The following is a 15,055-nucleotide window of genomic DNA, read 5'->3' as shown; positions in this document are numbered from 1 at the left end:
AATGACTTCCTAAGTACATTAGGAGGGAGCTGGATCAGAAACGTGCTGCTGGAACTTGAACCAGTGCTTGTCTTTATGGATCCCAACACGATGGGAAAAAGCTCAACCTGCCATAGCACACTGGAGGCCCCTAAGAATTTAGTCTAGTCTTGGACATGTTACATATGAGATGATTGTCCAGAATTTCTGTGAAGGTGCATGAGCAGTTAGATATATGGATCTGAAATTCAAGAGAGGCTGGAGCCATTACGAGTTGACCGAGTCTATCCCAGTAATGAGTTGATGCAGACTCTTATACACTCAAGAGCTTTTATTCACCGGCCGTATTCAGGGATTTTTAAGCAATGATCATCCAATCAAATAAGAGAGCACTTGTACATGATATGACTCATCCAATCAACCAAGCTTGCATTAGTGTACAATACAAATTATCAAATCAATTGCAATGGCATGAGACACAGACACCCAATCAGTTTAAGCATCTTGCACATTAAACAATGCAATTATTAAGAGCTCCATCTCATCTAGTAGCATACAACTGAGCTGGACAAACAGGTCCTTCCAATTACATGTTCATAAATCAATCTGGGGCAATCAGCTATAAAAGAAAAGCAAGATCTTATTCTGGAAGAAGAAATTTTCTTGCAGTAAGTACTTCCATTCCCCTTTTGATAAATTTTTTCACCACCCTTTTGGAACTTTCCGAGGAACCTGAGGTTATAGACGCAGCCTGGAAATATTTCAAGAGATCCAGCCTTGCTCTCACCTTTTTTATGGTTTGTGTTTCATTTTCTGTACCATCACGTGCCTAGAACTTTGCAAGAACCCAGGGTTATGGCAAAGGTGGGATTGTGGACATGTTCTAGAAGTGTTCCAGAAACTCTAGCCTGACTGTCACCATTTTCTATTGTCTGGGCAGTGACAAAGTCAAAGTCATCTGCTTACTTGTGAAAAAAAGAAGTTGTATTGTCCCATAGCTCATATGACTGTTTGGGCTAGAAAGAAAAGCATGATAAACCATAGTAAATATTGATGATAGGACAGAAAAAATGGGGAACACGGATTGGTAAATGTGCAAATACAAGAATTCAGGGCTATTGGGTACCTTAATGAGAATGGTTTGTTAAAGTGTAGGCAATAAAGTCACATAGAAATAAGTTTGAGAGAAAGAAAAGAAAGATTGCAAACAGAATGCGTATTTATCACTTTTTAATGGCATTTTCCCTAAAGGAAAGAGAAAACTGGGACAATACTTACACAGAAAGTGAGCTCATGAGAAAATTTTGCTTTATTTTGTTCCAATATTGGAAATGTAACAGTGTGTTTTGCGCATGGAACAATGATACAGGAAAGACAAAGAAATGAATGATTTACAAGTTAGAGAGAAGAGGGCCTTGGGCTGTGTCTTTGGAAAGAACTTGCAGAAACTAGCTGTAGGCATCCAACAGAGTTTCCTGATAGCAAAAGGCATAAAGGCAGGTGAAATGGGTGCAGATACTGGTGAACAGGTATATACAGGGATGCATATTGGAGAAAATTCTTTACAGATTCTTCAGTTTGTTCATTGTGTTGGGTAACGTCATCAACTGAGATTAATCTTGGGCAAGGAGCTTCTTGAGGTTTTAGACAATAGGATCAGTGTGAAATATGAGCTTCTGGTAGAGAAAGTGAATAAATAAACCAGGGAAGCAGTCTGAATGGCAAACAGCATTAAAGGCTCAGCTGAGGTTTGTGGTCACGAATTTAAAGTTGAACTGGTCAGCACAGTTTTGTTTGTTAGCAGTAATGTCTAGCTGCTTGGAAGAAGGCATGTAGAAGGCTGAAAACTGGTTGTGAGCAGCATTCTTTTTCACATAAAGGATATTTGAACAAGAAATAGTGAAGAAACTTTCTAGAAGAGCAGCCAACCGTTACAATACGGTAATTGAGAAATTTAAATAGTGCAGGTGCAAGTGGTCATGTTTAGTGATTAGAATGAAAAGAATGCATGGATTTTAAATCTGAGGTAGATAAAAAGATGCTAGAAATTGGGACAATAAAGGGAGTGAACCGGGAAGACTCGATTGTGTATAGCCCCAGCGATATCTAATATTGAGTGGATATTCCAATTCCTTGGAAGAGCTCAAAGTACTGAGAAATACCTTGAAGCTTGGTTTTCAATGTGCAGTCTTATAAATTTTAGGAAACAATAGGAAAGTGAAACCAGAAATTTCTGTAATCTCATAGTATGTGAATTACAGAGGTAAAGCTGAAAAAATTATTTTTTCTGTTTTTTCACAGGAGGCAACATGATACCTTGATTTATTTTTATAGAAGTGAAGATATAAAACTATTACAATTAGTTCTGCTGCACCATTCAGCTATTTTTCACCTACAAAATGGCCATTTTCCATAGTTGCATCTAACATGTATATGCACAGTTATAAAAATGGTTCATCGTAGCAAAATTACTCAAATTAAAGTAAAAATAAGTGCTCTGAGAATGCTTGAAGGTTTAGACATCCTAAAAAAGATATTTTATGACTTTTCTAACAAGAGGAAGAAAAATTAAAACGTAACATGTCATCAAATAATTGCTCTTATCTTAGATTTTTATACTCTTCCTCTCGGCTCATTCTCCGCAGACTCATCATCAGAGCTAGATGGGATTTTCAATGTTTGGGTCATAAAAATATGCACGAAAACACTTATTTACGGACAACATAGAAGTTTACACAATAGAATATGAAAGTTACAAATGTTAACTTCACTCTCCTTTTGCACGTTTCAGCTGCTTTCATCAGAAGTTGCTCATATAAAGTGATTTTTGTCTCACTGTGCATTGGCTGATTCTGTCTGTACATACATGCTATTTCTTCGAAAACAGGGAAAGATATACTAGCATCACATAACATGGGATTTATTAACAAGATCATAAAATGAAGAAAGTTATATTATCATAAGAGATATAATTCAGTGAAGATAGCATTTACAAATATATACCAAATAACACAGTATCTATACTTTAACATAAGCTGTACTTTGCAATATTATTACAAAACCGTAAACATTTCTCAGTTCTTCCTGTTGAGACTTGTACTACCCAAGTTAGCTGTATTCTAGTGGAAGGAGGTCTACTTAGACTGTCAGTGCATGCAAAAATCAGAAATTCGGTTGACACTAATGCTAAAAATTCTGCAGTGGTATTGTGCTCCTATCCCAAAGATAATAATTGGACTTTTGGAAAATAAATTCCAATAATCCTATAAATCATCTTGTCCACAAGTATCCAGATGGAATTTCAGAAATAAACACTTCCCTCAAAAGGTATTACTTTACAGTGGCTTTAACTGTGCCTGTTTGATTCCTCACATGGTTTTCATGAAGCTGTGTGGTTTATAGCCTATGTAGGTAAAGTACAGTCATCTTAACTAAGCTGTGTTAACAAGAGCTTCTATTGCCTAAGATATCTTCATGGGATCAGAAAATGTTTTCTCTGATACTTGATATGTGACTATTGATCTGGTAAATGTATTCATAATCTGTATCAGTAAACAGATTCAAAAGGAATTGTTTATGGTAATTGAACATATTTGTTTTCTTTCATCATGGCTATAGTACAGACATGTCTTTCTGCCACAATATGTTTTGCAGTCTTTGATAATTTTGACATTCTGAAAAATTATCATTGCCAGTATATTGATTTTATCTCAATAATCAGATCTGATGTAATAAGAGTGAACAGTACTCTGAATGTGCTTCTAAAATACCTGAGCAAAAGAGAGCAGGCAAGAGAGAAGCCCTATAAATATTCAGCCATTTACCAAAATGACGAAATTTGGGGAACTTTCTTGGATGTTGGTAAACATGTCCTTAAATGACAGAAAATTTACTGTGTTGTGTACTTTTCTACTCTAATATTCTGCTTAGCTCGTTGGGCCAAGACTTGTTTGCATTTCTGAGACAGTATATTTGGGATTATTTCCTTTAATGGCTATTTGCTAAACAGTGCCAGTTTTGAGCAAGAGCCAATGGAAGAGAGTTTCTTTTCTGGGTCTAAGGTTTTGTGGGAATTCTCCTAACATCCAAAATATATGAGCAGTAGATGCAATGATGCTAACTGTAATAAGGCCCAGTAGCAGCGTTGCCAGGTATTTCCCTAGGCATCGACAAGAACTCAATACCTTTGGCAGTAGGAAATTTCTCAGTGTTTGAAAAGAAGCGGCAGGAAGTTTATTGAACCCTGCAGTGACTGAGTTCCCTACCACGGTACATCAGCAACCCTGGGATTGGAGTTAGTAAATGAGAAAGATTTGTCAGATCCACCAAGGAATAAGATCTGGTGGATATATCAGTGAGTCAATGTATGATAAAATTGTATATTGTATTTTGGTCCAAATAAATTCAAAGTGCAAGCATATAATTTTATTGACAGCTGTTCCCCAGCTTATACTTCACGGGAACAATGCCTTCCACAAGCAGTGCATGTATTCCATATGTAGGTTGGCAAATAAGTTAGTGTGAGCCAAATCTAGAACAGAGAGAAACTGCAGAGATTTATGAGAGGAAATCTTTCCATGAGGTACACTGTAAACAGTATAGTGAGTTTTCTTCTTTCTATAGAATCAAAAGTGGTCTGAAGTAAATATGGTTTCCTGTTCAGCAGTGATTTGACTTATTTTCATGGATGGGAAGTGTCAAGACATGTGCTACATGTCAGCATTGCCTTGGTTTATTTTTATATAACCTGTGAATTAAAAAAGAGTCTTTTATACTTTAAAATGTGGGAGAAATTTTTGAAAGAATGATATTTTATGATGTGAGACAGTCATATGTACTTTAAATTTCCATCTCCATAAAAGATTTGTGAATGTGTAACCAAGCTTATTTATTCCTGTACTTTTTTGTACTTGAAAATCAGAGTTTTATGGTAGCAAAAGCCACTGTATGAATCAGAAAATTGGAAATATTTACTTTATTATTACTTTTATATGAAAAAATTACAGACTCCAAACAGAAGAGCCATAAAAATTTATAGACTCCAAAGAGAAAGAACCATTGGAATATTATAGGCAGGAGATAATGAAGATCATCATGTGTATTAATACTTGGGAATAGGGACTGGCTTTTTGTGGCTCATGATCCTACTCAACAAGAAGACACCTAATGCAGAGGAGGCATTGAATAATCAGTAGACCAGATGATTCCTCAGGATAGATGTTCATCCAGTCCCTGTCTGCCTGCTGTTTGACCTATGAGTTCATGAATTGTATAGCCACGATGACATTGGTAAAGACTATGTACGCTTCCCATAGCTTGAACTTCAATCAAGGATAATATACTCACTCCCACTGCTAGATGCTTGATTAATCATGAAGAGCCAAATTTTTGGGTTTTGATTAGGTACATTGTAAAGTAGATCAGCTCTACATTTGGGATTAGATTATTTATGGAAGATTTTCCTGCATGATGGTGGTAAGGAAGTGATTTGTTGCTGTTAATTTGACACTGTAAATACAAATTTGTCTGTTCTGCTTGCATGGTAGGAACTACTCTCAGATTGTACCACTACTTCAAAGTTTAGCGAATGTCAGATTTATGTAAGTGGAATCCATCAAAATAAATGCTTAGACATGACATTGGGGTCTGTCATAAATCACTAATATTATAGAGCTTTAAAATAACTAATTTAAAGCAGAGCTATAGCTTCCCACTTTAAGATTATGATGGGATATGCTTATGTTTTCTTTTTTCACACTTGTATTATTTATTGTCACAATATTGTTCACTTATTTTTGTGGATTTTTTTTATTAGATGTGAAACATTTTGTTTCATGACAGTATAGCCAACAACCTATCCATTCTTGGGTAGAGGATGAAAACATTTCTTTTCTTTTAAAAAATTTAATTTGAATATATTTTGTATGATACCAAATTTCTACACAGATTCTATTATAATTTTTCATACATAACATCATAATTTTATTATCATGAAAGATTATAAATTATTGAGGACAGCTCTTACAATAGTATTTTAAAGATTTATACTATATTTTTATATATGATAGGGAAACTTCTGTTTCAGGCTTATTTATTTTTCTTTTATTAAAATTTACTTTTGTCTATATTCTGTTCAATATAAATTCTAAACTTAGTTTTAAATTTATTGCACTGAATAATCTCTTTGGAGGTTTGGTTAGATAATGTTGAATGTATAGATTTATTTATGGGTATATAACATATTTACTGAATTTTTTCATTTAAAAATGTTGCTGAAGCTCTATACTACTGTAATAATATGGGTGAAAACAATGAGGCGGGGAGATGGGGAGGGAGTGACAGGAGGTGGAGGAGTAATTCCTATACCTACAAAGCCATATCATGGAAAAGGATAATTTAAAAAAAACAGAAATAAAATAAGAAGGAGTCCAGAGTTGTGTATAGAATATACCTCATTCTGTACAATCGCCAGCTTGAGTCACAGGTGCTCATTTTGAGATCTGGATTTCTTCGAACGTGCCTTGTGCCTGCACCCCTGGGTTCCACCAGGGACACTAGGTGCAGCTCACTGCTCCTGGTTTCAGCCTGGTCCATCGATGGTCATTGCAGCCATTTGGGGAGGGAACCAGCATGTGCAAGATCTCACTCTGTCTCTCTCCCTTTATCTTCCCCACCCATTTTGTAACTCTGCCTTTCAAATCAATCAATTAATCAATCTCAATCAATCAATAAACATTCAAACAAAGCAAATAATCTAATCTAGACAAGATTCATTTCTTCATTTATTTTCTCCCTTTACTAACTTCTTTTTCTAGTAAAGTTTTCTAGTTTTGGTTCTTGGTATAGTTTATAATTTCAGAATAGGCTCTGCTGCTATAGTCTCTAGTTATTGGCAAGTATATAGCAGATGTGTTATTTACTAATTATTGCTTTTCAAATTTTAAACTTTTAAAAATTTTATTTTATTTTTATGGAAAAGTCAGATACACAGAAAGGAGAGACAGAGAAGAAGATCTTCTACCTGCTGATTCACTCCCCAAGTACTGCAATGGCCGGAACTTAGCTGATCCAAAGCCAGCGCTGGGGCTCTCAAATTTTAAATTGTAAGTCATCTTATGAGATTCATTAGTTTTCTAAAGACACATTTATCTTTTTGAAAGATATTTTTTTTGGAGAGAGAGAAATGAGGAATTTTCATCAATTGGTTCATGGTGAAGCCAGGATTCTGGAGTTGCATCTGGGTCTCCCATAAGGGTCATAGGCTTTCAAGTACTTGGGTCATTTTCTGTTGGTTTCGCTGGCACATTAGTATGGAGCTGCATTGGAAGTGGAGCATGTGGGATTTGAAACTGGTGCCGAGAAAGGGTGACATTATTACAAGCAGTGGCATAACCTGATGTAACCACAACAGTGACCCCTTTCTTATTAGTTTTGTTGTATCCTTTATATTTACTAATACTGTCGGATTTTCCTGGAATGTCTCATTTGTGAGTAATAAGAATTGTTTCTCTATTTTTTATGGTTTTTACACATAGAGGAATAGAAACAAATAATAGTTGAATGTTTCTCTCATTGAATTTTTCACTTTCATTTAAGTTAAAATTTCATTTTGGAGGAAGGTAACTGAAATCAGTAACAAATATGTGAGAATCAAAATCCAGATCAGAAAATCACTTGGAGAAAGTGCTAGAAGTTATAGAGGAATTGTAATTATGTCCCAAGGTACTTAGGAAAAGCACCAAAGGTCAAAGTCAAGAAAGTGAAAATCCAAGTCATGATTCAGGAAGCTGAAAATACTCTTTTGCTGTGATAGAAAGTTGAGTGTGGAAGGCAGCGGTGAGATGGCAAGATATTGGAATATGTCAGTTGCAAATGGAGGTATGCTAAAATCATGACAAGGGAAGCTTATATGGTGCGTGGGGGGCAGGGAACACAAAAGTCCAATGAAGCTTCTACACTGCTCTCTTCCCCTATAGGATTCCATGATGCACTTTTGCCATAGCCAACCTAAGGGATATAATCAAAGTGTGTATAGTAATTTTACTTAATTTTTCTTTTATATTTTAGATCCATTAAAGATTTGTACAGAAAGGATATCCAGCATTGCTGTTGAATGGCTAAACCTTGGGTACAACTGGCTGTTAATTACAAGTAAAGTAGAAAATCTCTAGTTTTTCACTGATGTTAATTATTATTTTGAGTAAAAAGGTGAGGAATTCTTGACCTCCCTCTACATAAAGATGTAGAATTTTTGAGAAGTGTGATAACGTAATTACTAATTGGCTTTTCTGTTTCTTTAATATCAGGTGATGTCTATCAGCTTTCAGACATAAATATAATTCGAGAGCCTATGATCATACTGTTGTTTAAGAAAAACAAAAAACAGTCTCTGTACTACACATTAGTTTTATATGTTATGTCAACAATCCTTGTGTTTATATTTATTTAATTCAAGTACAGAGGTAGACAGGGATAGGTCAGATTCATGGATCATAAAAAAAATTCCTTCACCAAGCTCAGGAGAATAAAGTAGCTAGCTTCATTTGGAGTAACAAAACTGATCTAAATTAGTGTGAATGAAAATAGAATAGCAAGTGCATTTTCTAACATGGCAGTATAGTTAAAGAGACTCTGGGAAAGTGCAACAAATTCCAATTCCATGTGAAACCACAAAATAATTTGTCATGTATGGCAGAATAAGGAATGTATTGGATGAAATCATTTGCAAAAGAAACTCAATCGAAGGAACTGGTAAATACGGAGGATGAGCAGTGGAAAACTATTGTGTCGAGTGGTATGTTTATTGACTTACAACAAGAGGAATGAAAACAAATATGTTTATATTCAGTTTTAACAAGAATATGCCCAAAATGCTAACAGAAAATAGGCTGCATGCTTTATTGTATTAGAAATATGAGTTGCAAATGCAATACTAATAAAATAAAAGGGAAATGAACAAAATGTGTTCATGTGATTGGCAAGGTTACAAGCATAATAAACACAGAATAAAATTCTAAAGGCAAGTTTCTGACATTAACAATAAACATTGATGATGCATGAATAAAGTTCATGACTGTAATTGTGGAAAAAAGTTGTTTCTGACACAAATGTATAATGTAGACCAATACCAATGGAGAATTCAACAATTAAAACATTAGGGTCAATCACAATAGATAGGAAAAAGTCTAATGTTGACCATTAACACTTTGTTTTCTTTGGCTACCTCATGTAGACCTTACACTTCAGGGTGAAGAAGAATTCATTCTTCATCAAAAACTATTAGATGTAGATCTTGAGTATTCTGACATTGTTGGTTTATAGATTATATCACGTTATCTTATTGCATTGGATACAGGTTGTTAGAGATTGCACTAATATTACAATATACAGGTGCTATCTTCCAAGTTGTCATCTTTTCATCTCAGATTAAGGCAAACATGTGGTATTTAACCTTTTGGGATTGGTTCATTTCTCTTAGAATGATGGATTCCAGTTGGGCCCATTTGACCACAAAGAACTGCATTTCATTTTTTTTAATAGCTGAGTAGTATTCCATAGAGTAGATGAACCAAAGCTTTCTTATCCAGTCTTCTATTGATGGGCATTTTGGCTGCTTCCAGGTTTTTGCGATTGTAGATTGTGCTGCTATGAACATAGGCGTGCATGTTGGTTTCTTGTGTAGGAGATGTTTAGGATATATCCCTAGGAGTGCTATTGCTGGATCATATGGTGTGTTGATTTTCAGTTGTTTGAGTATTCGCCAAACTGATTCCCATAGAGGCTGTACAAGTCTGCAGTCCCACCAGCAGTGGAGAAGGGTTCCCTTTTCCCCACATCCTCACCAGCAAGTGTTGGTGGTGTTATGTATGTGTGCCATCCTTACTGGAGTTAGGTGGTACCTCATTGTTGTCTTCATTTGGATTTCCCTTATTGCCAGGGAACTTGAGCATTTTTTCATATGCTTGTTTGCCATTTGGGTTTGTACCCTCAATACACTATGTTAACCTGTAATGGGGAGGGAGTGCAGGGAAATCTTTCAGGACCATAAAAAGAGTGAGAAAATGTACAATATAGCCTATCAAGATCAAATCTGGTAATTCATAGACAACAGACTCAAAGCGGCATTAAACAACAATAAAACTACTATACCAATGCATGAGGGGGGAATCAGGTGTGATCCTGACAACCTCTTAACAGGAGGTCATGTGCGTGGAACAGGGGGGCACTCCAGAGTGGAGCAGGTGGTAAGGAGGAAGCTTGAATCCCAACCATGAAGACTCCCAGACCTTCACCACAAACTATTAATTTGAGCAACAAGGACTGTATCCCACTGCCAAGGAGGCCACAGGGAATTGGATGCCCTCGGAGGCCGAGTACTCTGAGGTCACCCACCCCCAACCGGAGCTTCGGCAGGGGATGGAAGAAGTTCAAACACTACCGTGCAGAAACCAATGTCATCGGAAAGACAACCAGAATCCCTGAGCGGTCCGTAGAAACAGAAGAACAATAAATGTCCTATGGGACCAGGGAGGAGAGCTTTCTCTGGTCTGAGCCTGGCTCCACCTCTGGACCCCCGCCCTCCCTCGCAATGACCATCGGGATTGCTCCGAAAACCCCTCACAGCAAACAAACAATCATACAAACTAAAAAAACCCTAAAATAAATAGACAAACAACAGAAAGTAGAGCCTGGAATCTGACAGGAAAGAGCTGGTGTGGATTGGCTCATGCCTCGCTGGGTGGGACACAAAGATTAGTCACTCCTCACCATGGTGTTGAGGATTTTCCTGCACCCCCCCCCCCCAAATGTGTTCTGCACCTTAAATGTCGACCAATGTCTTGTTAGAGTTACAAGCCAGTCTAGATTACCCTAAAATCTGCCAAGATCAGCAAAATTATACTTCAACACAACAAATGGCTAAATACTAAAATGAAATAGACACGAGACAGCTGAATGGTACCTTATAGCCATTTTAAGGTATATAGCAGCCGGTCCTGTATATAAACTAAAATTGAAATGTCAATGAGCTAATCATAGGTTGTGGTTAGGACTTGCTTTTTTTTTTTAACATACTGGTTACTCAAAACCATGTCAATTCCATAATATTGCAAATTGCTGTTGATGTTATATTGGGACTCTTAATTGACTGTGATGATATTCTACCAGCTCTAACTTCGGACCAGAAATGGTCTCCCCAAGAAACTGTTCAACCCATCTGGACAATAAGTAGCTGGACTCTATGCTTGGTATATGTTTGCAAGGAAAGAATCTTGATTGAATTTGAACTGTAATACTGCATCAAGGTGGAGGAATCCACCGGGGGGAGGGTAGAGGGAGGGGTGGGGGGATTCCCAGAGCCTATGAAACTGTCACATAATGCAAAATAATTAATAAAAAAATTATTAGAATATTTAGTGCATTAAGGTTAGAGTCAGGATCAAAGTGAAAGAACAGTTTTAAAGTTCAGTAGTTGTAATGAGACATCTTTTTGTTTTCAAAAGATGAAACTGAAATGATCAATACCTATGGATAGCTTTATAGAACATAGTAATTTCCAGAACTATCATTTATGCTTAATAACTGTTGTTAAATCTGATAAAGTGGAATATACACAATTGATCATGCGTTGAATTAATTTCTGCAAAAAATCATCTACAGGAAAGATGGGAAAGGCTTCTCTGCTAAATGCATTATATAATATGGTAGCTTGGTCACAGTCAGTACAGAAAGGACATGTCTTTTGTTACTCAATAGCTTCTATATTTCTTTTTGTATTAATTATTTTGCATTATGTGACAGTTTCATAGGCTCTGGGAATCCCCCCACCCCTCCCTCTCCCCTCCCCCCGGTGGATTCCTCCACCTTGATGCAGTATTACAGTTCAAATTCAATCAAGATTCTTTCCTTGCAAACATATACCAAGCATAGAGTCCAGCTACTTATTGTCCAGATGGGTTGAACAGTTTCTTGGGGAGACCATTTCTGGTCCGAAGTTAGAGCTGGTAGAATATCATCACAGTCAATTAAGAGTCCCAATATAACATCAACAGCAATTTGCAATATTATGGAATTGACATGGTTTTGAGTAACCAGTATGTTAAAAAAAAAAAGCAAGTCCTAACCACAACCTATGATTAGCTCATTGACATTTCAATTTTAGTTTATATACAGGACCGGCTGCTATATACCTTAAAATGGCTATAAGATACCATTCGGCTGTCTCATGTCTATTTCATTTATATTTCTTGACTTATATCAGTATTTGGAAAGATGGTTTTACTCACAGGTTTTTACAGAGCAAGATGAAAATTATTGGTACAAGACCTCCAGGGGTTTATTAAACAGTAGGATTGCATATTTATCCAGACCACAGAACTGCTCCTAATGGAGGAATGAACTTGGATTTATATTGCCTTAGAGAATTTCAGATTAACTACATTTTCAAACACCACAATATCTCTCAATTTCCCAGCATTCTGTATGTATCTTATGAAATTGTTAGCTATCACTAAGGTCCAGTATTCAGAAATTTGAATGTGAATGTCATTAACACAACATATGTAGTAGGAAAATGAAAAGTGTACGACTGCAGATGACAAATCATTGCAACATGACGTCAGCAAATTTTTCAAGATGTTAGCAGCATTTTATCAAAATGAACTTTACCAGTGAAATTTCGTTGCTTTATTCTTGGATAATATAAAACTAGCTAGTATGTGAATATATTAGAAGTGAATGGTTGAACTTGAATTAGAAATAAGCCATTCATTCATATGCTCTGGATGTAAGTAGAAAGAAGATAATAGGAAGCAGTCTTTGCATGCATAGCTTTATAGTTACAATCCTAAGAAACTATGTGTTATCAAAAGATGTGGTATAAAATTTTTTTAATGAGAAAAAGAGATTAGTAGCTAAAGACTTTCAAATTTGAAGTAGAATGATTTTGCTTAAGTATCTATGTAACTGTGTCACATAATACAATGTAATTACTGAAGTTAAATAATAAATAATTAAAAAAAATTCTACCATAAAAAAAAAAGAATTAACTAAATGGGTATGTTTGTGGTTCTAAGTCTTTTTTGTCATTAAAAGTTATAGATAATATTCTAGGTGATCAATATTGGTTAGAAAAGTAACTTAAATACCACTAAATAAATGTTAGAGCAAATTTTAATGCTGTTTTTATTTTTAAAAAAAGTAGTTGTGGACTTTACATCTTATATGAGTTAGGATGGTTATAAAAACTAGACCCTAATAATGTTTGTGGATGTGAGGGGGTGGAGACCTTTGTGTACCATGATGATTATGTTAAATTGTGCAACTTCTATGGAATCAGTGACAGCTATCCCCAGTGATAGTATTATTTGCTATAGTCTTTAATAATGATTAGTAAGACAATAATCATTTGAATAGCAATTCCAATTCTAGCTTATGTAAGAATTGGAAGTGGGGACTTGGAAAGGTTATTGTGGATCGCTCTGACTAGGCTGCAGCTCCCACTGGTTTATATGAGGGCTGTGTGTGTGCTGGGGAGAATCAGGCTGCACTGCAACATCCATTGGTTCCAGTGGAAGACAGGGCTGGAAACAGAACCGACCCAGCAATTGCAACCACTAGCTGATTGGCGCAATGGACTGTGCCAGGCCCTGTACCTGCAAGTACACACAAGAATCTGATCTGGGATCACCTCAAAGTTTTTTTGGGGATCTCCCCAGTCGAACTGCTGGACTCAGAACCCCAACCATGAAGAGAAGTGCAGGTTCCATAGGTCTGCTATGGAGTGCAAATGTCAGAGCCAAGCCTCCTCAGAGGCTCAGATGGAGCAGTCGACAGCACAATCAGGTGGATATGGCAGACTATTGGAACCTGCAGAGGATACCTGGCTCCACAATAGAGGACAGAACAAATCAATCAACTACCCCAGCCATGAGTTGGCAGTGAAAAACTAGGCAAACAGAGACGCTAAGATGTACTATATCAATCAGTGGATTCTGCAGCAACTCCATCGTGCTTGGAATGGTGAGATTGGTAGCAATTCATAACTGTTGAACTATCAAACCACTTGAGCAAGACCCTCGGAACATACCCTACATCAAAGAACTGGGATGGGTGGGGGCTGGTTGGGGCTTTTTCCTTTGTTTCCCCATTTACCCCGGATAGAGAGGGAAAAAAAGGAGAATGTGGAAAGAATAGTCTTATCCACTTTCCTATAGCCCTTGAACTTTTGTGCCCTAACTAACCATGTAAAGATTTTTAGAAATGAAGGGAAAAAATGATCTATTTTATTATTCCATGATAGAGTTCCATAGGCCCTGATATTTTCCTTGTCCTTCCCCAAAGTCCTACATTACAATAATATAGACCTTCATAATCAGTCATAAATGTATCATTCTGCTGTCTACGTGTATCCTGACATTTTAAACATGGACAATGGTAAAAAAAAAAAATCCAGCATTGTCAAGTACTTTTAACAATTTCATCGAGTCCATCTTTGATTTGGAAGTAGAGATGAGCACAGCATTGTATTTTCACATCTGTATGTGATAGTTTGTAATACACAGTTACTAGATATACCTTAAATGAAAAACCATAAAAAAATCAACAACACAGTAAAAATAGAAAATTTACAACAACATGAAGTTAAATAACATGCTACTGAATGACGGATGTATTGCTGAAGAAATAAAAAATAATATTAAAGAAAATCCTGAAACAAAGGATGCTGTTGTGTGACTTATGAGTCAGGGATGAATTAATAAGCAAAGGAAAAATAATTACATGAAAATAAAAACAAAAATATCAAGCCAACTTAGTTGTAGCAAAAGGAATATTGAAAGGGCTATTGATTTTATATTTTTGCATGAAGGTTGCATTATATCATAGAGAACATATGATATTTGTCCTTTTGCGATTGATTTGTTTCACTGAGCAAAATGGTCTCTAGTTGGGACCATAGGATTGAAAAATTGTAGAATTTCTTTTATTTTAGGGGGTGAGTGGTATTCCATGGAGTAGATGTACCACAGTTTCTTTATCCATCCCTCTTTCAATGGATGTCTGGGTTGTTTCCATGTCT

This window comes from Ochotona princeps, chromosome 7, assembly GCF_030435755.1.
Source record: "Ochotona princeps isolate mOchPri1 chromosome 7, mOchPri1.hap1, whole genome shotgun sequence".
Classification (NCBI taxonomy): domain Eukaryota; kingdom Metazoa; phylum Chordata; class Mammalia; order Lagomorpha; family Ochotonidae; genus Ochotona; species Ochotona princeps.
Note: the sequence above shows the minus strand (reverse complement) of the source record.